Raw genomic sequence first — 26,526 nt, forward strand, 5'->3', positions numbered from 1 at the left:
AAAATCTACGTTGAGGGACAACACTTAATTACCTGAAAAGAGATTGTGACAGATACACCATTTACTCAAATATTACATGCTGCTCCCTTTCTTCTTCGCTAACATTACTTTTTTTTTTTTTTGAGGTATCATGTAGAATTTTTTTTTTTTTTTTTTTGAGAGAGACAGAGAGCAGAGCTAAAGAGAGAGAGCATGAGCTGGGAGGAGGGGCAGAGGGAGAGGGAGAAGCAGACTCCCCACTGAGCAGGGAGCCTGATGCTGGGGGGAACTGAGGGTGGCGCTCAATCTCAGGACCCTGGGATCACGACCTGAGCCGAAGGCAGACATTCAACAAACTGAGCCACCCAGGCGCCCCTGCAATTTCTCGACCTCAGATACACATGTGACTCTGTTATAGCCATGGTCATAAATAAACTCCTACGATTTGGCCATAAGAAACTCCTAAGAGACTCAGTTCCCATGTTCAAATCGGGTTGCCTAGTGGCCACTATGTTCCTCCTTGCAATGTTTTAATATATTTAATAATGCAATAAAATGAAGCAGGGCTGACATCAAAGTACTAGGTACAAGGCTCAGTTAAAAGTACAAGTGCTTTAAAAAAAAAGCACAAGTGCTTTATGCATGTTAATTCCTTTTATCGTCACAACAAATCTGTGCTGTAAATGTTGTTATTATCATTCCCATTTTACAGATGAGGTGAAGACAGCTAGAGGCAGAACACTGGCAGCCAGGCCAGTTTAGAGTGCGGCTCGAACCAGCCAAACTATGGCCTATAATGCAAATCTATCTGGCAAACTAATGGAAGGAAATTCTTTCTAGGTGAAAATATGTTCTGCTTTTTTGAATTTCTAATTCTGTCCTTCTTTTCAGAACTTTTTTCCCCTTTCTCTTCAGATATAGGAACATGAGATCCAGGCAGGATGCAGACCATGTCTTTTGCCGAATGCCACTCTGTAAGTCAGTAGCCAATAGGGACTGGAGGTCTACACTTTAGAAACCGATCAGCTGCCGAGTCTCTGGGACGGACACTTCAATGCATTCCTATGGCTGAGTTTTTGAAGTGGCAGTTTTTGCTGAAACAGTCATTATAATTTACTAAGAAATGAGTTTGAGGGGCGCCTGGGTGGCTCAGTCGGTTAAGCATCTGCCTTCAGCTCAGGTCATGATTCCAGGGTCTTGGGATCGAGCCCGCATCGGGCTCCCTGCTCAGCAGGAAGCCTGCTTCTCCCACTCCCCCTGCTTGTGTTCCCTCTCTCGCTGTCTCTCTCTCTCTGTCAAATAAGTAAATAAAATCTTAAAAAAAAAAAAAAGAAAGAAGTTTGAGGGCAATGACTTTGAAAAGACTGAACTTTCTCTTTAGGATTTTTAGCTACAAATATTCTTTTATGTCCACACACATACATACACACACACACACACACACACACACATGCTCAAAAACATACCCTGTACTTTCATTTTTACCATAAATATGTTTGTAGTATAAAAGAAAAAAATTGTACTGCACAGGCTAAACAAGAAGGAAGACTTTATTCAAGACTATTGCAAGAGGGAAGAGAAATTGAACACAACTCCACTGAAACAAAAGGAGGATTTGTCAGTGGCCAGGCTGAGGTAATGGAGAAGAATGAGAGGACACATCACAGAGATCTCTCAATGTTATTAGGCCATCTGTCTTTGCTAATTATCCCTCCTTGAAGTTAGGTTCCTAGCCTCCCACAGAGACGGGGAGATAGGAGCTCTATGCCCTTCAATAAATACATTCCAAAGGTATGCTCCCATGTCCTGAGAGAGACATTCTGGATTGTGGAAGACTTACAACTCTGAGTGACAGAGAAAGAATGTAGAGTTGCAAATTTTCTAAAGTAAGTGCTCTAAGAAAAGGGCAGTCAGGGTCCTATGGTCAGGAAGAAGCCAGTCTAAAGTTTAATCAAGCTGAGGGGAATGTGAAGGCCATCTTGGTCAGGAGAGAGTTTGGAAAATGTATGTAGAAAGAATTAAGAATATGTATTACCCTTATTTCTTAACAAAGATATCTATTAATATTGTGGTGTTTGCCCTTTCAATGATTATTCATCACTTATTTATAAACATAAATTTTGTCATACATGCAATTTTATAGTCTTTCCCACCCAACTCTTATTCAGAGCCACGGAACAAGTGAATTCAGGTGAAAATCTGTCTATGATTACAATGATACAGCAACAATAAACCCACATGAATTATGAGATTTTTTACATGCCAGGCATTATGGTAAGCCCAGTACTTAAATAATCTGATTTAGTTTTCCCAAAAAGCTTTTAAGTACTATTTGCACCCATATTCCACTTTTTTACATGAGGAAATTGAGTCTAAGAGATGCTGAGTAACTAGCTCAGAATTACATAACTAATGATCAGTTTTATAGAACTTATTTAGTTTTATAGAATTTAGCTGCCTCACTCCCAAACCCTAACAGGTAACATCTATTCTCTATTTTCTCTGATAGATTCTTTATGTACTTTGCAACTTTTCATTAACTCTCTCTTAGAATCATGACACTGCCATCTTCACAGGACTGGGACTTTTCAGTTATATTTCAAAAGTTTTATTTTCTACTCCACATAAACTGTAGTTTATAAAACATACATCCATGAAAGCTTTGAAATATTCATTTGGGATTTAGCATCTGAAATTTAGAATGTTTCTGTGCCAGCAACACAGAAAGATCTGCTTTCTCCTTGGTTAACACATGAAACCTCTGGAATACAAATCAGCTTCAGAAAAAATATTATTTACCAGGGTAAGATTATGATCCAGGAAGTATCCTTGTTTTTTTCCACATGCACGTGACTTACTATAAGAAAAGCCAATTATGCTCTTTACTATACTTTAGTCCAATTTAGTAATTCCCAGCTCAGGTTTACCACAATCCAGGGGGCCTTAAGAGAAAATCTCAATGCTACCACATTTCTCAGAGGAAATTAGTTTGAATTCACTTTTAAATAAGTCTGATCCAGCACTGTGAGCAATATGGTGTTAAATTCAAGATTATCAAGAAGTGGTAAAAATAACTGAGCACTATCTGGATTGTTACTGCTACACTGTGTGAGGCAATGAGCGAGGTGTTGCGGATGAGAGAAGATGAAAATATGGCACAGCAAAGAGCACGCAGAGGGAAAGGAGATCTGCATATGGTCTTCAACAGGAGTGGTTTACTTATTAGCAAGAGAAACTACTAAAACCAGGGATGATTTCTTGGAAGTGCACAGGGTATCTTACTCAGAGACATGGCAAGAAGTGTAGGTAGGATGAATTATGGAATGACATCAGCAGCAAGAAAGCTATGAACCAAGATGATTTTATCTGTCAATAGAGGATTGCATCCCTTCTGTGGACACACAAATGACATTCTTCTGTCACTGTCCAGCAGGCCTTCTCTATTTCGGAATGTATTAGACCTGGGTATGGCCAGTCTAAACTGGCTCTACTGCTCCAGTTTAGCCTGGTGCTCTGTCCTCGGACTCTGATTTCTAAGTCATGGAAGGAAAGAATGTCCCTAAAAGAACTAGGGCCAAAGGTTCATCCAAATCCAATTACCTGTGACAGAGTGGGTGAGAGCTGTGGCTTAACTCTCATATAGCAGGAGTTGCAGGTACAAACAATGCAAAAAGAGGACATAAGCAAGTTCCCTAAGAATTGCATGGAAGGCAGAGGAGAAAATGTTCAGCACAGGAAATGACTGTGTGCTTGGTACATACACAATCTGAACGCACAATGGGATGTGCTAAGAAGTATGCAAGAGATGTGGACATATAATTACAATAGTGAGAATGTAAAAGATTATTTTTTGGTCATTTATATGCATATGTACACATGTATATATACAAACATATATGTACAATTGTAACATGTGACATATTCAAGTTGATAGTACAAACTGACATCATGAATTTTTCACATATAGATATAGCATTTGAAGGGAGTGTCAATAAAGATATTGATACCTATCATTAATTTAGCACCTAATTTATGTGAAACACTGTTATGAAGTGCGTTCATGCATTGTATCACTTCATTTTTAGAGCAACAGTATAAGTAGATACTACTATTATCCCCATCCTAGAGAAAGAGTAATTGGCTCTTAAAGAAGGTAACAACTTGCTAGAGATTACATGTCTAATAAGTAACAGAGGCAAGATTATAACCCACGTTTCTTAAACTAATTCTCCTAAACACTATGCATTATTGTCACTCCAAGCCCTGATGATGGTAGAACGTTTTTAGAGAGATGGCATTCTAATACGTCATTTGGAAGACTAAAGGAGCAAAGACAAGAGGATGGTAAAATTCTGGAGTACTCAAGGAAAACAGAGGAGCTCTTTTTAGCTGAAACATGGGATATATAAGGAGAAGAGAGAAACTAAGCCTGAAAGACAAATCTGGTTGTGAGCATGGTGGGTCATGAAAGCCACATTTGGCAGGAGCAAAAATTATTTGAAATAATTCTTGAGGAAAGTGTGATTCCCCTAAAGTGTGAATAGGGTGGGTGGGGAGGAGAAAATAAGGAGTAATGAGAATCTGATGAAACTATTGCTCTCTCCTGTCAAGATCATGTACTGAAGTCCACTTTATTTAGTTGATGTGAATAATAAGCATCTTGCAGCCATTCATGAACGAATGAACTGTGTAGCCAAGAGATCAGCTAAACTAATAAGGTGAAAAACTGTCAAAATAAGTGAGTGGAAAGCTTAGGGTGTCTATTACTATTTCTTTTCTATCAGTTATTTCAGACAAAAAAAAAATGTAGAAAAATACCATTCTCTGAAATTCTCTGCCTAAATGCGAAGCAATTTTTCTCAACTCCCTATCCATCACCAAGTCCTATTTGACTTCACTTCTAAATTATAGCCTATATTAATAGCTTTTTTTGTCTCAAATGCTTCCACCTTAACCCAGCCATCATCATATCCTTCTTGGATACCATAATAACTTTCTAGCTGGTCTCAAAACTGTCAGTTTTACCCTCCCTTATATCTATCCCTGGTTCACAAAGCAAATAGAGCAATCAGTTCACAAAAATCTTTCAGATTAAGCCTCTTACCTGATTAAAATTTATCAGTGGTTTAGAAGTGATCTGAGACTAAAATCCAAAATCATTGGAAAGGTCTGTGATATTGTGATTTATAAGAAATATACATTTGGGGCGCCTGGGTGGCTCAGTTGTTAAGCATCTGCCTTCGGCTCAGGTCATGGTCCCAGGGTCCTGGGATCGAGCCCCACATCGGGCTCCCTGCTCTGCGTGGAGCCTGCTTCTCCCTCTCCCACTCCCCCTGCTTGTGTTCCCTCTCTCCTCGTCTCTCTCTCTGTCAAATAAATAAATAAAATTAAAAAAAAAAAGAAATATACATTTGGTGTTCATCCATAGTTTCTGGCTCACAGCTCCCAAAACCTTTGGCATTTCTGAAGTGTTGAGAGCAATAAAGCTCTCTTTTGTTATGTAAATGAAGTTACTTTTGGGCTTCCCCTAAGAGCGGGGGCTGGTTGCCAGGAGAACTAACCACAGGATTGGAAGGGTGGAACTTTCAGTCTCATCCACCTGACCTCTGGGCAGGGGAGAGGGGCTGGAGATAGAATCAATTGCCAATGGTCAATTATTTAATCAATCATGCCTATGTAATGAAGTCTCCATAAAACCCTAAGAGAACAGGATTCTGAAAGGTTCTGGGTTGGTGAACATAAGGGGCTTAGGGAGAGTCTTGTAGAACTGAACCCTTAACCTGAGAAATCTGATGCTACCTCTGGATAGAGTGTAAGAATGGACTTGAATTGTAGATGTATGGAGCATTGCTTGTTGAAATGTTGGAAGTCAGGGAGCCTTCCTACCCCACGTTGAAACTGGGTTTAAGAACACTAAAAAATGCCATACATGATCCAGACACTCTGTACTTTTTTAGCTTCGCGTTTTATCATTCTCCCTACCGTGCCCCCCCCCATTCTACTGTCCTTCAGCTATACTGACTTTCTATTATTTAAATACTCCATAATCTTCCCCAAATCAGGAACTATGCCCTTGCTGGAGTCTTCTCGTTTCTTCTTAGATAGCCAATGTATTCTCATCTTTAGAATCTAGGACCATGCTGTCAGAGAGGCATAAGCTAACCTATAATTTAAAACAACTTCCAAACTTTCACCTCCTTCCCCTAATTGTTAATACAGAGAGGCTTAAGCTAACCTATAATTTAAAACAACTTCCAAACTTCCACCTCCTTCCCCTAATTGTTAATACGTCACAGAGGAAGAGTATTCATTAACCCATAAAGAGCAAAAGCTGCTGTAAAATGTTCAAGATCAAGGAAAGGACATACACAAAGATCAATAGGTAAGGGGTGCCTGGGTGGCTCAGTCATTAAGCATCTGCCTTCGGCTCAGGCCATGATCCCAGGGTCCTGGGATTGAGCCCCGCATCGGGCTCCCTGCTCAGCAGGAAGCCTGCTTCTCCCTCTCCCACTCCCCCTGCTTGTGTTCCCTCTCTTACTGTCTCTCTATCAAATAAATAAATAAATAAATAAATAAATAAATAAATAAATAAATAAATATAAATAAATAAAATCAATCTTAAAAAAAAAAAGATCCATAGGTAAGAAAAGAATACCTGTAAGGCTAGAATATAGATTCAAGTAGAGATAAAAAGTGGGAGAAGGTAAGAGATGAGATAGGAGTGGTAATTGGGAAATGCAGAGCTTTTTAAGCCATCATAAGAAGTTAGGTTCTATTTTGAACCATACAGTGGTTTATGAGAAGAAAGGCAATGGAATGTTTTAAGCAGAGGAGTGTGGCCATGACTGCACTTTAGAAAGATGAAGGGTACTTAGTGTAAATAAGGGGGAAAAGGGTAGGGAAGACTGGCACTCTTGAAAATGAACAAAGCTGGAGACATCATACTTCCTGATTTCAAACTATATTATGAAACCATAATAATAAAAAAAAATATGGTACTGGCATAAAAACAGACACATAGATGAATGGAACAGAATCAAGAACCTAAAAAATGCATGCACACATGGTCAACTAGTATTTGACAAAGTAGCCAAAAATACTCAGTGGGGAAAGAATAGTGTCTTTGATATATGGTGTTGGAAAAACCATATATTCACAAGCAAAATAATAAAACTGGATTCCTATCTTATGCCACTCACAAAAATTAACTTGAAATTGACTGAGGACACCACTCCCAGAAGAAAACACAGGGGGAAGCTCCTTAACATTGGTTTGGCGATGATTTTTTAGATCCGACACCAAAAGCACAACCAACACAAGCAAAAATCAAGTGGGATCACATCAAGTAAAAAGCTTCTGAGTAGCAAAAGAAACAATCAATAAAATGAAAAGACAATCTATAGAATGGCAGAAAATATTTGTAAACCATACATCTGATAAAGGGTTAATATCCAAAATATATAAAGAAATATACAACTTAATAGATGCTAATCAGTAATTATCAAGGAAATGCAATTCAAAACTTCAGTGAGATATCACTTCACACCTGTTAGAATGGCTATTATTGAAAAGACAAGAGAAAACAAGTGTCGGTTAGGATATGGAGAAAACGGAACTCTTGTGCATTGTCGTTGGGGATGTAAATTGGTACAGCTGCTATGGAAAACAGTATGGCGGTTCCGCTAAAAATTAAAAACAGAACTGCCATATAATCCAACAGTATCACTTCTTGATATATAGATGAAGGACATGAAATAATTATCTTGAAGAGGTATCTGTACTCACATGTTCGTTGCAGCAGTATTCATCATAGCCAAGACATGGAACTGACCTAAGTGTCTGTTGATGGATGGATGAATAAAGAAAATGCGGTATATATCTATAATGGAATATTATCTAGCCACAATAAAGAAGGACATCCTGCCATTTGTGACAACATGGCTATACCTTGAGGGCATCATGCTAAGTGAAATAAGTCAGAGAAAGACAAATGGTGTATGTCCTACTTATATATGAAATCTAAAACTGTTAAACTCATAAAAACTATAGAATGATCATTGCTGGGAGCTGAGGGGTAGAGAAACTAGGTAGTTGTTGATCATATTGTACAAACTTTCAATTCTATTCCGGTAGAGCTAATGTATAGCATGGTGATCAGAGTTAATAATACTATATTGTACACTTCAAAGTTGCTATTGAGTACAGCTTTCATGTTCTCACTATAACAACAACAAACTGGTAATTATGTGAGGTGAAGACTATTAACTAACCTTATTGTGGTAAACATTCACTATAAATAAATACACACATGCACATATATATATATATGTATGTATCAAATTTACACTGCACACCTTAAACTTATACAATGCTATATTTCAATTATCTTTCAATAAAACTAGATAAAAAAGATCAATAAAGTTTTAATCTTGAAACAACAAGAAAAAAATGAGGGCTTTATTTTAAATTGCAGATGAAAAACCAAATCAATTCTATGGTGGTAAAGTAATATGTTCCAGACACCTGGTATTTGGGCTGTCTAACCTGATAATATAAAATAACAGAATCCCTAGAGTAATACATGAATAGTTGGTCAAATAGAATCTTTCTTGAATATTAATTGCCACAGTTAAGCTTGTCATGAAAACTGGAGAGCAGATAATTAATTCCTAAAGATCTTAGGCAAGAATGTACAGTGCCAGCAATTTATCTAATTGGTAGGTCATAAGTTTTGAAAAACAAGAGAGTTAGAAAGAAGTACTGAATGTTTATTATGAAATTTGAGAAATCTGACTAGTACTCTTATCAAGGTATAGGTGTGTTTTCTGTGAAAATGGGTCATTAGGGTACCCAAGTCTAACCCCTTATTTTCTTAAGTAGTTGCTCTGGAATTACCCTAATTCGAAAACAAACCACTTCTTGAATTTCTTTTTTTAACCTGTTCTAGACCTGGCAACTCTCACGCATAGCTAGTAGGAATGTAAAATGAACCAACCTTTTTGAAAACAGTGTTGCCAGGTTTTTGCAAAATTAAGCACATATGTACTATATGATATAGCAATTCCATTCTTAAATATTTACTCAAAAGAAATAAAAATACATGTACATAAAATATGAGACAACTTACACCAAAATTTCAAAGCAACTTTATCATAAAAGGCCAAAGGTGGGGGCGACAGTTTCCAAACAATTTAAACTGTACTCAGTAGAAGAATGGATAGATTGTGATATATACAGAAAGTGAAATACTTTTCAGTAATATAGATTATAAACAACTGGTACCTGCAAAAACATAGATGCATTACAAAGTCATTGCTCTGAGCTCAAGAAGCCAAACACAAAATAACACATCCTGTATGTTTCCACTTATAAGGAGAGCTGAGATGATAGAAATGTTCTGTATCTTTATAATAGTGCTGATTACAGAGGTATGGGTATTTGTCAAACTCATTAAATATGTATCTGAAAATATAACCTTAAAAAATAACTAAACAAATAGAGTGTAGATTAGCAGTATTTCAGATCAGAGGAGACTAAAGAGACATAAGGGGATGGGAAATTAGCGTTTATCTCAGTCTTAAATTTCCTGACTTTGTAACTCGTCTATGTTTATATGAGATAATATCTTTACTCTTAGAAAATGCACACTAAAGTATTTAGAGCTAAAGGGGCATGGGATCTCCAACCTATTCGCAAATGATTAGAAAAAATTACATCTATATTTCTACAGAGAAAAAAATAATAGAGAAAAAATTGGTGAATCTGAGACATACAGATCTTTGTACTAGTCTTATAAATTTGAAATTATGTTAAAATAAACTCCCCCGACACACCCCAAGAAAATAAGTAATAAATATGCAATTGCAATTTCAAAGTTCTATAGCATATGTAAAATATGGGAGAGTTAATGCGAACCTAACCCCTTCTAGAAACTATTTTACAATTTACCTATCGTAGATATAGCAGAATCTCAGACAAGCTTCTGTGGACTGTGCTTAATCTTATAGTTGGGTTTCCAGAACTAATGTATGACTGGAGTGAACAATTAATTTGGGAGAATAGATTTCAAGGGTGATGACTATAACTCAGTATAATTAATAGTAAGTGATTCTTATCTACTTAAATATGAAGACCAGGTGCCTCTGGAAATAATTTGTAGTCCCTAAAGAGAAAACATTTCATCAACACAACACAGAGAAACACATGTATTTCTAATTTTATTACTCCAGGATAGCATGTGTCCAATTAGTTGAACTTAGTAGGAGGCCATTAAAAATGAGTTATAGAAAAAGGGAATTAAAACATAGTCCTAGTATATACTATTTGAAATTGTGACTTGGTCAGGCAGAGCAACTGGCTGCTATATTAATATAATGGTATTAAAAGATTTAGATTACATGAAAATATTAACAACTTAAGAGCTATGTTAAGCATATATTGTTTGGCTCCTAGCCCAATTCTGCACAAATAGCTATTAGCTAATGCAAAGCAATAAAAGCTACAAATAGTCATATTTGACTCTTAATTGATTTCTTAACAAAGTAAGTACATAACAAATCGATATTAAAATAGTTGAGGCAGAAACCACCCTCTCCTCATTTGAGGTAGGAGACAGGAGTCTTGGGATAACAGCTCATTAAGGACAAAGCTGTGTGGCTCTAAAAAGCGAAAGAGACTCTGTGTATCCAAACATGCCCTAAAGATATACCTTAAGTTGTTATATCTTAAAACAGATCTTCTTTTTTCAGCCCTTGACTATTACCAGGCATATAGCTTTTAACACTGAAAATTAGATGAAAAGAGAAAGATCAGGAAAAAAAATAATGGAAATCTAGACAAACTGAGGTGATAGTAATATGTCCAAGTCTTGTTTGTTTTATCCCAAATAGTCCAATTTAAAATACTAATTGATTTAATAAACAAGAAAGCTTAGTGTTCTAAAAAAGCCAATTTTTACTGTAAACAAAATACATATTTTAAAAACCTTGAAGGATGCCTGGGTGGCTCAGTCGGTTAAGTGGCTGCCTTCAGCCCAGGTCATGATCTCAGGGTCCTGGGATAGAGCAACAAGTCAGGCTCCCTGCTTAGTGGGGAGTTGGCTTCTCCGCCTGCCCCTCCCCCCTGCTCATGCATTCTCTCTCTCTCGCTCGCTCTCTCAAATAAATAAATAAAAGCTAAAAAATAAAAAAAAAACAACTTTGAGATTGATTCAAGTTTGCATAATGTTAACATAATCTGTTTTTCATTTTGCCCCAAATCCAATGAAATGAGAGAATTGTGATTTTATAAAATACTGAATTATTGATAACAGTGGAAAACAAATAAACAAAACAAAAAGTCCTATTACAGGACTCTTCTGACCATTTCAGGAAGATGAGAAACAGAGAGAAATCATCCAGTAGGTAATGGGAGCACAAAACAATTGCAGAAAAAGATGACCTCCAAGGTGAGAAAATTTTAGGTGAAAGGCAAAGTCTGAATCTACGAGAGAATTTTAAGAGTGAGTCACTGCCAAACAGCACTTCAGCAACTGTACTACCCAATGTCTTGTACTGAACGGTGGATGGCATGGATACTTATTCCTACATCAAGGATGGGGTCCAGGTGCTGACCACAGAGGTGTAAAAATGAGCCCAGAGGGTTACTGAGAAGAGGCAAGAAGCTCTCACTTTTCAAATAAAAGCGATCAGAATTCTCAGATAACAACACATTGTGATCTACAAAATTACCAGAGGCAGGCTAAGACCCACTGAACTCTCAACCACAGACCAGTCAGCAGGAATTCTCACATAAAAAAATTATATACTGCCAAGAATAGTCAAATAGTTGAGGAAAATTAGCACCATGAAACTCTTCACCCAGAAGAACCTGAGAAAACACGCTTCTCATTATCAGAATTGGTTACTAGGCTACAATGGAGAAAAGCAGCATCATAAATGGTCTGAGGGAAAACAATTTTAAATCTCAAATTTTGTGCTTGGTTAAATTAGCATTCACTTGCGAGGGCAAAATGCAACGCTTTTCAAAAACATTTGGAATTAAAATCTAAAATGGATTTCTGGCTTCTGCTTAGAATGTAGAAATCTGGCAAGGTCATTGTGTCCACCAACCATAAAAAAAGACCCAAAAAGCTCAGAGAAATGAGTGTCCTTTCATTTCCTATTCCGTTTTGTGTGCTGTGTCTTTATTAGTTTCCTATGGCAGCTGTAACAAACCACTACAAACTAAGTGGCTTAGAACAACAGAAATATATTCTCTTATAATTCTGGCAGGCGCAAGTCTGAAATCAGTTTTACTGGGCTGAAATCAAGGTGTTGATAGGGTCCAGGGGAGAATGTGTTCCTTGCTTCTTCTAGCTTTTGGTGGCTGCCAACATGCCTTGGTTTGTGGCCACATCACTCCACTCTCGCTCTATGATGACACAAAGATGAAGCTCTTCTCTTGTGTCATCAAACCTCGCTGTCTTCCCTTAGAAGGATACATATGATTATATTAAGGATCAACCCTGACAATGCAAGATAATGTCGCCATTTCAAGATACTTAATCAAATCCACAAAATTTTTTTTTTTAATTTTGGTTTTTGTTTGTTTGTTTTATCCAAATAAAGTAGCAATTGCTGGATGTGGGGATGAGGACATGATACTGATATTTTGGGGTACCATTATTCAGCCTACTACATGTATCGTTTGATTTCTTCATTGTTTGGGTATTTTATTTTGAGGCTCACTGGGAGAGAATAGTCTTTGTGTTCGTTGTTGTTGCTTTCTTCTCTGTTTTTGTCAAGTCTTCAGTCTCTTTGGTTCTTTTCTTGTGTGTGAAGCCTACTCCAGGGCCATATTTCAAGCAGAGAGTTTCAGACTCCATCTGAGTGGATTGCATTACTCTCTAAAATTGTGGAACTATTTTTGCTTGCTTTAGCATCCATGGCTTATCAGGACTATGTCATCCTTGTGTTTCTGGTCTATTTCCAGACTACAGAGATGTTTATTTCATTTAGAACCTTGTTATATCACTTGTTATTGTTGTCTGTGTGAACATTGTGCTTGGCTTTGCCATATGTTTGAAGCAGAGTGTGGTGTCATAACCTAGACCTACTATGTCATCTAGACCAGGGATTCTAGTTGTTTTTATTACCTTGTGGTCTTTAATTGTATTAAGGAGGGAAAAAAAAACTAATATGAATTTTCACAAATTATCCTAAATTATCCTGCTTGAAATACATTCATGTTAATGTTAGATATATATTTCTTTAAGTGTTTCACTATAACTTAGCATTAGTTATGGACATTTAAAATGTTATCGTAGCATTTGAGAAAACAGTGGTGAAAAATCCAGTTCTCCAGAAGTTGCTAAGACTCTCACATTAAAAAAAAAATTAACATAGAGCTATTGCTTTCTCTCCCTGGTAGCCAAATAAAAGATTATGAATTAACATTTGAAATTCAACTTGGGTAATAAATTTATAATCATGCCAACCTATCATTTATACCTATCATAATAATATGCAGATCTTAACAAAGTATCCCTTAAAGAAATATATTCTACAATACAAATCCATGAGCACCAAGATATATGATTAGCTACACAGGACACAATTCTGCCACTAAATTCTTAACATCAATCATGAAGCGAAAGATGCAGATGGTCATGATATTTTTGAAGTTTACTGCAAGACTAAAGATTAGATATTATATCACAGATATCCAAATGTACGCATCTTGAAAAAATTCTCCTGTGTATGTTTCTGATGTTGGATCTTAGGGTCATATAGGACTGATAAGACATGCATGCATACATACCATACACACACACATGCATACATTAGTACTAAACTGAAAAAGTCAATTAAATTTGTCAACCAACCAAAATTGTTTTACATTATTTGAGTATACATTTCTATGTGCCTGTGCAAGCAAATTCAGTTTATACGTATAGTCCAAATACACACACACACAAATGCACTAAAATACAGATAATATTTTTCAGAAGGGAAAAAAACAACTTACAAACACTGCTTTTGTGATTTAGCAAATCCTATCTATACTGTTCAACAGACTGAAGTGATAAAAAGACTCGGGGGTGTTGCAACGTCCGTAGGTCCATACAAAGTACAAATGTACAACAAAGGTTAAAAATAAGTTCTCCAAATATTTTAATACTAGTTACTTTCAAAATTAATTTAAATATGGTCAAATGTCCAGTTAAAGGGGTACTGTGTTATAATCAAATTCTATTATAATTACTGGGTTAAATTCTTATGATTTTATTTTGACTGTCAAAATGTATTTAAATCTTTTCTCTTGAAACACACACAAAATAGCTTTTAAAATATATCTTAAATTTACCAGCGTTTTTGATTGTATCATACTCTCAAAAATAAACATACATTTTGTTGTGAACTTGAAATTAAGTTCGTGTTTATGTTTAGTGAATCTCCCCCATAAAAATACAATAGAGCTTTTGGGAATTTGCGTTCTTGGCCAATGTAACACTCAACTTCTAATTACTGGATGTGAGTATATCTAAAGTCTTTTATGTAAACAGGTTATACATATAGGTTTTATATATATACACACACACACATATATAAATATAACTACACATTGGGTAATTTATGCAAGGCCAATAGATCACTTTTAGAATGTCTAATAGGTACAGGTAAGCCTTCTTAGATGGTGGGGAGTACATTAGCAACAGGAACAAAGAATAATTTCTATCCTCACAGAGCTTACTCTCTGTGGGAAGAAGACAAAAAAATAAATGAATCATTAAAATATATAGCATAACGTGATAAAAACTATAAAAAAATAATGAAGGAAACAAGAGATGTGAAGTAACAAAGGGATAAGTTGCAAATTTAATAGGTACTGGAGAAAGGACCTATTAAGAAAGAAGGAATTTGATCCAAGATCTGAAATAAATAGGGGAATGAGCTATGTGGATATTAGGGCAAGAACATTCCAGGCAGAGAGAACTACAAGTGCAAGAGTCCTAGCAGAGTCTAGCAGAGTAGCTAGAAGGGATGTGTCTAGAGAGCAGTGAGTTAGAAAAAAGTAGTAGGAGGGAGTGCATCCTCGTCAGCTTCAGCTTCTACTTTGAGACCGATGCAAAAGAGTTGGAAGATTTTGATCCAAACAATAAGAAAGATTTGACAATTCTTTTGAAATTAGACAAAGTGGCGGATAGGCAAGAACAGAAGTAGACAGACTGGTTAAAACGCTATTGTAGATATTCAGACAAGACCAGGGTGGTAGCCAACAAGGTGGACATGTTTTCCTGATTTCATGACCAAGGAGAGAGAAAGAGAGAAGTCATAGTTTGGGGCCTGAAAAGCTGGAAGCAGAACTTTCTACTTTCTGAGAAAGGAATGACTCAAGGAAAAGCAGGTTTCTGGGAAGAAAGATCAAAATAAGGTTTTTCATCTCTTTTAAGGACATTTGAGTTGTCTATTAGAGATCCAAGTGCAGATACCAGTCTATTAATTCACGTAACAGTCTAGAATCAGAAGAGTGGCTCATTCTAGAGGCATCAGTTTGGAAGTTTTCTATTTCCTGTCTCATGGAGACCAGGAAAAATCACCAAGGGACTACATAAAGATAGAAGAGAGAGAAGGGTCCATGGCTTGGGGGCTGGGACATTCCAACATTTAGAGGTTGGGAGATAAGAAGGAATCCACAAGTGAGACTAAAAAAGAGTGGTCAGTGAGCATGGAGAGAAATTGGGGGAGAGTCGAGTCCTGGAAGGGAAACTTGAATTAGTAAGTAGATAAGTAGGAAAGAAAAATAAAGGAGTTAATAGAAAACTTAGGATGGAGGTACAGACTTTTTCATAACTGGAGTGAAAGCAGAAGAGGTGATCACAGAAGCAGACCAGTAGGTTGTGTGGTGTTAGGAGTTTGGGGAATTTCTCTTCTAAGTGTATCTACTTTCTTACTTCAACAGAAAAAAAAAATGTCATCAGTGGAGAATGAAGACTGGCGAGGTAGCATTGGTGATTTCAGCAGGCAGAAGATGATGTGGAATAGTCCTCTATCAGAGTGGGAGATCACATGAAGAATAGGCTTCTAATATTACTGCTCTTTTTGACCAGCACACAGATTTGGAAGATCCCTGTTTGGAATATTAGGTGCAGAATGTGGTGAAGAACTTAAATAAAGGAAAACCTTTCCTTGAGATTAATATATAACTGTAGTGATACGGAAAAGAACTGCCTCAAATATGTAAAGGCGTTTTTATCATTCTTCAGAGAGATGCCAATATTTTGTTTTGTTTATTGTTCCGTGTTTTGTTGGTTGGAAATACTGATGACCTAAGAAGTGAGAATTAAATGGGAGCTCTGGGGAAAACGTGAATCTTCCACCCAAGACACCCACCATGCAACTGCAAATCAATAATAAAACATTAACTATTTGAGCTTTTAATATGTGCTAGGTATCAAGGTGAGATTTGCAAAGGGAGTTTGGTGAATAGGAAAAATATTCCAGAAATAGGAGATTAAGTCCCATTTATCTTTTTCAGTTGTCAATTTCCTAATCACGTTATATGTGGCAAATGGGAAATATCAAACTGAGCAAATTGAGAGTTTCTGGGTGTAAATATTTATAAAATGCCTAATGTGGATAAAATTCTAATACTGAATTAGAACCTGGCCACTTTAAATAATTTGAAGTTGGAAATTAATTGTAACAAAGTGAAACATTTAATCAATAACCCTATCTAGCCATTCGCACTTGCCTTTCATCTGTAATCTAGGAGATGTCATTAGAAATCCTGATGAAAGCATTCTTTGAAAGAAAGAAAAGAAACAGTGCCATTCTTTCATTAGACTTGGCATGATTTCCATTTTGATGGCTGTATTGTCCCATGTTGCCTCTTTGTAGTTAGTAGCATGAGGTCACTGCTCTAGTCTGTCCTTTGAAGTTGAATTTTTCTTTTAAACTCTAGTTTTAGTAAAATAGCCTCAAATTTACTTGCAGAGCTTTACTCACTTATGAAGACTCAATGCTTAGGGTTGTTATAAAAACTGATTAATTACTTTTTTGTAATTATCTACATGTGAGAAGTTGTCTTTTAAACAGCTGAAACATTTTTTAGAATCATAAAAAAGAACTGTTTTATTTTTTAAACCTGAAAGCTATACAAGCATTTGAGAAGCAATTTAACAGTATTTGTTTTTCTCTGCTTCACAAACAGTGTCAGAAAACATGACGGCAGCATAAATGTAACATTTCTCCAAAAACTGGGGAGTGGATAAATGGAACTGGAGTTGGCCTTTCCTAAGTTCTGAGAGACTTAATTAAATGTTTCTTTATTTCTCTTGATCTGACAGTGGGTGGTATACATATATCTTGTTTCTTTAAAAAAACAAAACAAAAAACAACAATGACAAAACCTTCCACCTATAATCTAAGACAGAGAGAGAAAGATGAAGATGAAAGAGTTTTTTCCTTGCACAACTCTCAAAGAGTTGCTGTGTTAAAAATAAAGTTCAAAGAACCATTTTAAGAGGGACGGAAACATAGACGGACACAGAGGCACAAAACTCAATAGTTACTCTGTGGAATATCATACTCTGAGAAGGTATCTGTTGTTTTGAACCCTGCCTTCAATCGTGATTACCTTTATTTGGAATTAAACACCACTCCAATAATCAAACTATAGATGTGTATATTTATTTTTTTGGCTCCTGCTTTATTTGTGTTTATGGAACAAGTTCACCACATTATGTGTCACGTTACCGCATCATGAAAACATACCATAGTCCCCCCTTATCCACGGAGAATACATCCCAACACCTCCAGGGGATGCCTGAAACTGTGGATAGTACTGAACCCCATATATACTATGTTTTTTTTCCTACACATACATACCTATGATAAAGTTTAATTTATAAATTAGGTATAGCAAGAGATTAACAACAGTAACTCATAATTAAATAGACAATTATAATAATACACTGTATTAAAAGCTATGTGAATGTGGTCTCTCTCTCTCTCTCTCTGTCTCTCAAAAAATACCTTCCTCTTCTTGAGATCATGTGAGAGGATAAAATGGTGAGGTGATGAGCAGAAGGGAAATGAAGGATGTAGGCATTGTGATGTAGTGTTGGGTTACAATTGACCTACCGCTGACACATCAGAAGGAGGATCCTCTGCTTCTAAACTGTGATTGACTATGGGTGATTAAAACCGTGGAAAGCAAAGCCATGAATAAGGGAGGACTAGTGTACATTTTAGTTAATAAATTTTAATTGATTTTCAAAAAAATAAAAATAAAACCTTCCTTTTGCCTGTGAGGTACTCAAGGCATAAATTCTTATCCCATCTTAGAAAATATGAAATCGGGACGCCTGGGTAGTTCAGTCAGTTAAGGGTCTGCCTTTGGCTCAGGTCATCATCCCAGGGTTCTGGGATTGAATTCCGTGTAGGGCTCCCTGCTAAGCAGGGAGCCTGCTTCACCCTCTGCCTGCCATTCTCCTGCTTGTGTGCTCTCTCTCTCTGACAAATAAATAAATAAAATCTAAAAAAAAAAAAGAAAATATGAAATAAAAGATATATTACTGTCTAATTCATTCATTCATATATGTTTATGAGCATATACTCTATGGCAGGTACTCTCTAGGTCTTATGACCTAGAAGACTGAGTAGGAATTCAGTGGGGAATGATGTTCCTGGTAGAAACAACAATATGGGCAAAGATAGGGAGATGATAAGGAGCATGACATGTTGGAAGAATGCTAAATACCTCAAGAATTGCTGACATATGGAATGTGTAGTTGGAGAACTATTACGAGAAAAGATAGTTAATTGAAGAACTTAATGCTAAGACGTTTAAACCTTATCCTATAAGCAAAAGGGACACATTGAAAGTTTTTAAGGATCTTCAGTTTCCTAAAAGATAGATTTGTCTGGCAGAAGAATAAATCAGGTAGCATTACGCCTTTTGCCTGGAATGGGGGAGACAGGAGACTATAGACACATCTGGAAGTTATTGGGATAGTTTAAGGAAATATGATGGTAAAATTGTTTCAATGTTGATGGAACAGAGAGAATAGACCCTAGACACATCTAAGAGGTGGGATTTGCCAACATATTGCATGTGTACATGGGAAAGAGAGCTGTGAAACTGGCTCTGTTCTTCCTAGGTGCTTTAAATGAGAATTTGGTAAAGTCAGGAGATTAGACAGAAACATATGAAGAGGAGGAGATTTAAAAGTAATTATAAAAAGTTTGATTTTTGATATACTGTGCTTTTTTATATGTTCCTGCTGATAGGTAGTGGGAAATGCAGGTTTGTACTTCAGGATACTATTCTGGGCAAAAGATATAGAATTTGTTCTTATTGTCACTTACATATATTCAAATCCACAGAAAATAAATCAAGCACAAAAGGAGATTGCATATTGGGATAAAATAATAGAAATCTGGAGAACATTTATTTAATGAAGAGATAGCAGAAGAGAAATTAATTCAAAAGCAGGTATAAGTTACAAAGATATGCAGGATAGATACATATTATAAAGACTAAAGAAGGAAAGAGATCCAGGAAAGAAGTAGTCTTGAAACAATGCCAAAGACAGTGTGATCAAGTACTATGAAGAAAGAAAAGCAGTCACTGATTTAAGAAAGGATGGTGTCTTTAATAAACACAAGAGGAAGACTTTCTGTAGACTGTTGAGCCGAAAGGTTCATCACAGCAAGATGAGTAGCAAAAGCTAGGTGAAATGTAGGCCAACGAGAAAGAGGAGGTCATTTGCAGAAAAAGGGCATAATTACATAGGGAGAAATATAAAAAGGTTAAGAAACGATCCATGAGATGGGGCACCTGGGTGGCTCAGTTGGTTAAGCGACTGCCTTCAGCTCAGGTCATGATCTTCGAGTCCCGGGATCGAGTCCCGCATTGGGCTCCCTGCTCGGCGGGGGGTCTGCTTCTCCCTCTGATCCTCTTCCCTCTCGTGCTCTCTGTTTCTCATTCTCTCTCTCAAATAAATAAATAAAATCTTTAAAAAAATAAAAAAATAAAATAAAATAAAATAAAAAAAGAAACGATCCATGAGAGACTATGGACTCTGAGAAACAAACTGAGGGTTCTAGAGGGGAGGGGAGGTGGGGGGATGGGTTAACCTGGTGGTGGGTATTGAGGAGGGCACATTCTGCATGGAGCACTGGGTGTTGTGCACAAACAATGAATCATGGAACACTTCATCTAAAACTAATGATGTAATGTATGCTGATTAACATAGCATTAAAAAAAAGAAAAAAGAAATAAATAAAAAGAAAAAAAAAGAAACAAAGGTATTTAGAAGACTCCTGTTGCTTGTATATCTCTTCTTCTCTTCTTGTGATAAAGAAACCTCCTCCTATTGGGAAATGAATTCCTCCTCACAACCATTCTGTTTGTGGCAGTAGTTCTTTTTTTAATCCCCATACATTACATCATTAGTTTTAGATGAAGTGTTCCATGATTCATTGTTTGTGCACAACATCCAGTGCTCCATGCAGAATGTGCCCTCCTCAATACCCACCACCAGGCTAACCCATCCTCCCACCCCCTCCCCTCTAGAACCCTCAGTTTGTTTGTCAGAGTCCATCGTCTCTCATGGTTCGTCTACCCCTCCGATTTCCCCCTCTTCATTCTTCCCCTCCCGCTACCTTCTTCTTCTTCTTCTTTTTTTTTCTTAACATATATTGCATTATTTGTTTCAGAGGTACAGATCTGAGATTCAACAGTCTTGCACAATTCACAGCGCTTACCAGAGCACACACCCTCCCCGGTGTCCATCACCCAGTCCCCCCATCCCTCCCACCCTGTGGCAGTAGTTCTAACCCAGGGCACTTTGGCTGGCTCTAGCCAACCACAGTCCTCTCTTGTCTGCCATTCCTGGCTTGGAGCAAGAAGGCCGGAAGCCACACTGGGTCCTATGTGGGACTAGACCATATTTAGTGGAAGCAAGTTCGGCCAACATACAGAAGGAAATAAAGATATAAAAGAAAGATGTTTTCATCTGAGACCCTGGATACAGTTGTGTCAAAGACTAGCTCTTTCCTTGGTCTTCAAATTTGTGAGCCAACAAATTCCCACGTGTATTTACACTAGTTTGAAGGGTCATTTGCAACCACCAGGACCCTGATACTTTAGCCAGATGTAAGTAGTTACCGTAAATAAGGTAGAATACACAAAACAGGGAAATTATAATGGATGGAGTAATTTCACAGAGGAAGAAAGAGGGGATCCAATCGCTAGCAAGTGGGAAGTATATTCTTAAAAAGAACGGACATTTCATAGTCTGAAACAAAGTATCTCTATCAACAAAATGAAGGGAGGGAATACAAGGATATAAAATAGGGTTTATTTTTTTAAAAGATTTTATTTATTTATTTGACAGAGAGAGACAAAGCAAGAGAAGGAACACAAGGAGGGGGAGTGGGAGAGGGAGAAGCAGGCTTCCCGCGGAGCAGGGAGCCCGACGCGGGGCTCGATCCCAGGACCCTGGGATCATGACCTGAGCCGAAGGCAGACGCTTAACGACTGAGCCACTCAGGCCCTCTTAAAATAGGGTTTAAAAGACTTGAGGAATGATAATAAGTTGGCCAAATTACTCCAAGTAGCCAACTCCTCAATTCTACGAAAATTCCCTTTCAAATAAATAATATGCCCAGTTTAGGAGCGTACTTCCATTCCAACTGATTTTTAAGATATTGATGCAACTATGCACAACTTTAGTAAAATTCTTTGCACCTCCCCCTCAACACACACAAACACACACACACACAATAGTATTACCAACTTTTTGAGCTATTTTCTCACATGTTTTACTTCCTGATAAAGAGATCTACATTTTTAAAATAATATATCTGATGAAAACTCTGCTTTTCACAACCCAGTAATTTTGGAACCAAGTAAACACACACACACAAACACACACACACACAATATTATTACCAAATTTTTGAGCCATTTTCTCACCTGTTTTACTTCCTGACAAAGAGATCTACATTTTTAAAATAATATATCTGATGAAAACTCTGCTTTTTATAACCCAATAATTTTGGAACCAAGTAAACATAATGAGAAAGGATGTGTGGGTCAAGTGACAAATGAAGTACAAAATCTGATTCCCCAAAGTGAAAACAGAGCTCACCTTAAAGTTAACTAAGAGATCAAGGTTAGCATGACATGTGTGGGATGGTGGTTCATGCAAGAGGGACTTTAGAATTACTTGGACTAGGGGCGCCTGGGTGGCTCAGTCGTTAAGCGTCTGCCTTCGGCTCAGGTCCTGATCCCAGGATCCTGGGATCGAGCCCCACATCGGGCTCCCTGCTTGGCAGGAAGCCTGCTTCTCCCTCTCCCGCTCCCCCTGCTTGTGTTCCCCTCTCGCTGTGTATCTCTGTGTCAAACAAATAAAATCTTAAAAAAAAAAAAAAAGAATTACTTGGACTTGTCACTTTGGTTTCATATGAACTCTATGATTAGAGGAAAAAACACCATAATTGTTCTAGCTGCATCTTTGTAACTATAAAGGATCATAGATAAGTAGCCCTCCTTACTGAGGTATATTTATTTACAGCCAATGGTACTTGCAAATTTGGGAGTTCATATTATTTATAATATACATTAACATCTAGCAGTGCAGAAACTCAAAATTCTGAAATGTAAATATGACCTTTATCATGAGCTGTCTGAGGACGGGAAAAAGAGAAAAAAATAAGTCCACCTGGGTGCTGGACTGGTAATATCAGAAAGAACAACAATAAGGGTGTTAGGCCAGCTATTCTGGTGGCTTGTTAAAGACAAATAGGCAAGTTGCTCAGCAGAGGGATAGAAATGGCCCTATTCCAGAGGTCAGTGAAAGCCCTGATTGACATCTTCAAGAATCTATCTGGAAACCCCAAATCCTCCGACAAATAGTGGGAGGAAAAAAATCCAAGCATAGACAAGAGTGTAACACTTGCATCTATTACTTGTGCTCATGGTTGGAGAGAATCCATAACACTCCCACTTCTTCCATTAGCCAAGACATGTGTGGTAGAATGGAGAGACCAGAGGTCTCTTCCTAAAAGGATGGCGGCGTGGGAACCTACTCTGAGGCCCTAGTGAAAATTAACATAGCTGCACCTACTGGAAGGCTGGTTTCCATCTCTGCCTGAAACTACTGCCCCGGGGGATGGGGGTGGGGGTCAAGGAACAAACAGATGGTAGGTGGCAGTGCAGAAAGAAGATTTATGACTCCTGTTGTTCCTATTTCTTAATTAAAGTGGAAAACTAATTTGTATGTTCACAAAATGTTTCTGTTCTCTTAGCATAATCATCATTATTAACGTTGTATCATTTTATCTTTCCAAATTATCTTATAGAAGTTTCTGTTTTAAATAAATTTAAATGGAATGAAAAATTAATTCCAGCGATACAAGAAAGGATAGGATTTTATCTTTGTGTTAGTTTAAACACAAACTGTTTAAGTTGGCATGAATAGCCTTCACCCATTAGGGTCCAGCCTAAACTTCTCCCAACAACTTCATTTGAACACAGGATTCAGCTCCTGAGTATCACCTCAATTCCACCGTGCTCCTTTCTGATTTTGTTTCCACAGCGTGAAACACCCTTTTCGTCCTCATTTACTATAATAATTTATCACAAATCACAAACATACAAACACACACTTGCCCTCTTTTATTCTACGCTCCTGGAAAATAGATTCAGGGCCAGATTCTGCTGTTCTCCCCCAGCCTGGCCATTTTGTCCAGCATCAATCACAGCAATTTTTTTTCTGACTCTGGAGGTGACCTCACTATGCTTCCCAGCCCTGTTCTTGAGGCAGGCCCTACAAATCACTAGGACATGGTGATTGAGATAAAACCTATTTATCATTCTAGATACAATTTTACATCCCACACACAAGAATAAAATAATTGCTTAATCAGATACAACAGTATGATATGGGAGGGCACAGAAAGAACTTCTTGACACAGACAATATTGTGGGTTTTTTTGATTGTTTGAATAGAGAGTGTGTTCACTAAAACACGTAACACAGAGTAACAGGTTTAAAGGAGAGAGAGGTCAATGTCAAAGATAAAGGTCCAAGTTTGAAATGTCTTTTTATCATCCTAATGCAGATATGTAGGTTGCAGTTAGATGTTCAGGACTGAAGTCCCAAAACAAGTTCTAACTTAGGAGAATATACTTCAGAGCCCCCGATGTAAAAACTTAAGAAAAATCATGGGTATGGATGAGGACACCCAGAGACCAACAAAGATGGAAACTTAAATAACACTCCTGATCTTTAAGGAGGATCTGGGGGAAAGCAGCCTTTATGTGATCAAGAGGGGACAGTTAGCAATCAGCAGAAACATGAAGGGAAGCTGAGTAGAGATTGAATCTCCGTGCTGGGGGCAGTGGTCAGAGTCTAATGCTAGAGTGAGGTCAATTGAAGTAAGAATCAAAAGTGAAAGTATAGTTAGGCTTTGGGAAAGAGAAGGGCACTGGCATTGTTAGCTTTCAGAAATGCGTCAGGCTCGAGAGAGAGCTTGCACCAAGTGGAGATGTTGATGCAGATGATACAGAAAGGACAGTGATTGCAGGCTACTCTCTCTCTCAGAGATTGGCTGTGACACCAAGAGAGAATGGAGGGTGGAAGTTGGAGGATGATGTGTGAAATCTGAAGGAAGTTTTTTTATTTGGAGGAGGCTTGGTCATGTTCATAGGCAAAAGGAAAAGCTCTACTAGATTAAAAGGTTGGGTCAGTTAGTAAAAGCAGAAGCAGGAGTGAAATAGGGTCACTACTACGAAGCTAGTTTCCCATAGTAGGAGGGACAAAGGAGGTAGGTGTGGATACAGATAAAAATACACTTATAAGTGATAAAGAGGAAACTGAGGAAGCTTTTGTGTACCAGTCTTCATTTTCTCTGTTAGGCAGGAGGCAATATTTTCTGGTGCCAAGGATGTTGTGGGTATTGATGGAGTTTGTGGAGGAGAGTGTTAGTTTTCTGGGGCTTCCCTAACAAATTACCCTAAACTTGGTCCCTTTAAACGACAAATATTCATTCTCTCAAAGCCTGGTAGCCAGAAGTCTGAAACCGAGGTGTCATCAGGGATGCTCTCTTTCTGACAGTTTAGGAAGATTCCTTCCTTGCCTCTTCTAGCTCCGGTGGTTCCCTGGCTTGTGGCTGCAGAATTCCAATTTTTACCTTTGTCTTTATATGACCTTTTCTTCCTTCTCATTGTGTGCCTCTTACAAGGACATTTACTGGATTTAGGGCCCATTTACATAATCTAGGGTGATCTGATCTCAAGATCCTTAATTTATTGATATCCACACAGAACTTATATATATATATATGTTTGTTTATTTATTTATTTGAGAGACAGAGTGGGGATAGGGGAGGGGCAGAGGGAGAAGGAGAGAGAGACAGAATCCTAAGCAGGCTCCACGCCCATGTAGAGCCCCATGCAGGGCTGGATCTTACAACACTGAGATCATGACCTGAGCAGAAATCAAGTCAGATGCCCAGCCGACTGAGCCACCCAGGTGCCCCCAGAACTTTCTTTTTAATATCTCATTCATAGGAGAGGGGTTTGGGGGTCACCACTTCAATCCACTATAATATCTACTGAATTCTGTTTCAAGAAGGAAAACTTTAATACATTTTACAATTTTCTCCTACTTCAGATTCATAGACATGACTTTATCATATATAAAAATAAATACATAGTCCCATGCAAAAACTGAAAGGGGTCAGTCTAGATGAACTGGAAATTCTAGAAAACCCCTGACAAATAGAAAGAAAAGGAAAAAAAGCCACAGAGCAAACCATAGTGGCAAACTGTAAAAGCAACATCTTGATGGTCTGTGCAGGGAAGGCATGGAGCCTGTGAATATGAGGGGACCAAGGAGGGACAGCAGAGTTATTACTTATGGTATCACAGCAGGAGAAGTCAGATAGGTCACCCTCAGCAAGAGCAATGGAAAGTTCTCTGGGTGGAAATGATAAGTGAAGGAGTTTAGGAAAAGAGAAGCAAGCACACATGTATCCTGAACGGCTAACATTTGGTTGTGAGTACCCCTCAGAAAATTAACTGCTAAGGAATGCTGCTCTCTTAGCCACTGAAAAAGAGAAGAGGCACAGAATAGCTTGTATGTGTCTCTCTGAACAAAGAGGAGACAGTCATACAGGATATCTCAGTTACAAAGGTAAGTGCACCAATAAGGAACAAATATTGAATAGAATCCTGAAAGAGAGACAGACAAGCTAATCAATGGAAAGCTTACATGTGTCAAAAGAGTCAACAGCAATCAGAATAGAGTTCTAGAAAATACACTTAATATGTATTTAATATTAATATCTACACAGAGATACGAGAAGATAATCACACCTACAACAAGAATAGGTAATTGTGAAACAAGAAATGAGTAGAGATTTTTGAAAAGTACAGTTGTTGAAATTAAAAAAAAAAGAAAAAGAACCCACTGTGATTATCCATACTAGAAAGGAAGATGGACACAGCTGATAAACACCTAAATGCCGTGAAGCACCAAGCCAAGGAATAA

The sequence above is a fragment of the Mirounga angustirostris genome, unplaced genomic scaffold (genome assembly GCF_029215605.1).
Source record: "Mirounga angustirostris isolate CCGP_5_RB_7025 unplaced genomic scaffold, mMirAng1.0.hap1 SCAF_12, whole genome shotgun sequence".
NCBI lineage: Eukaryota > Metazoa > Chordata > Mammalia > Carnivora > Phocidae > Mirounga > Mirounga angustirostris.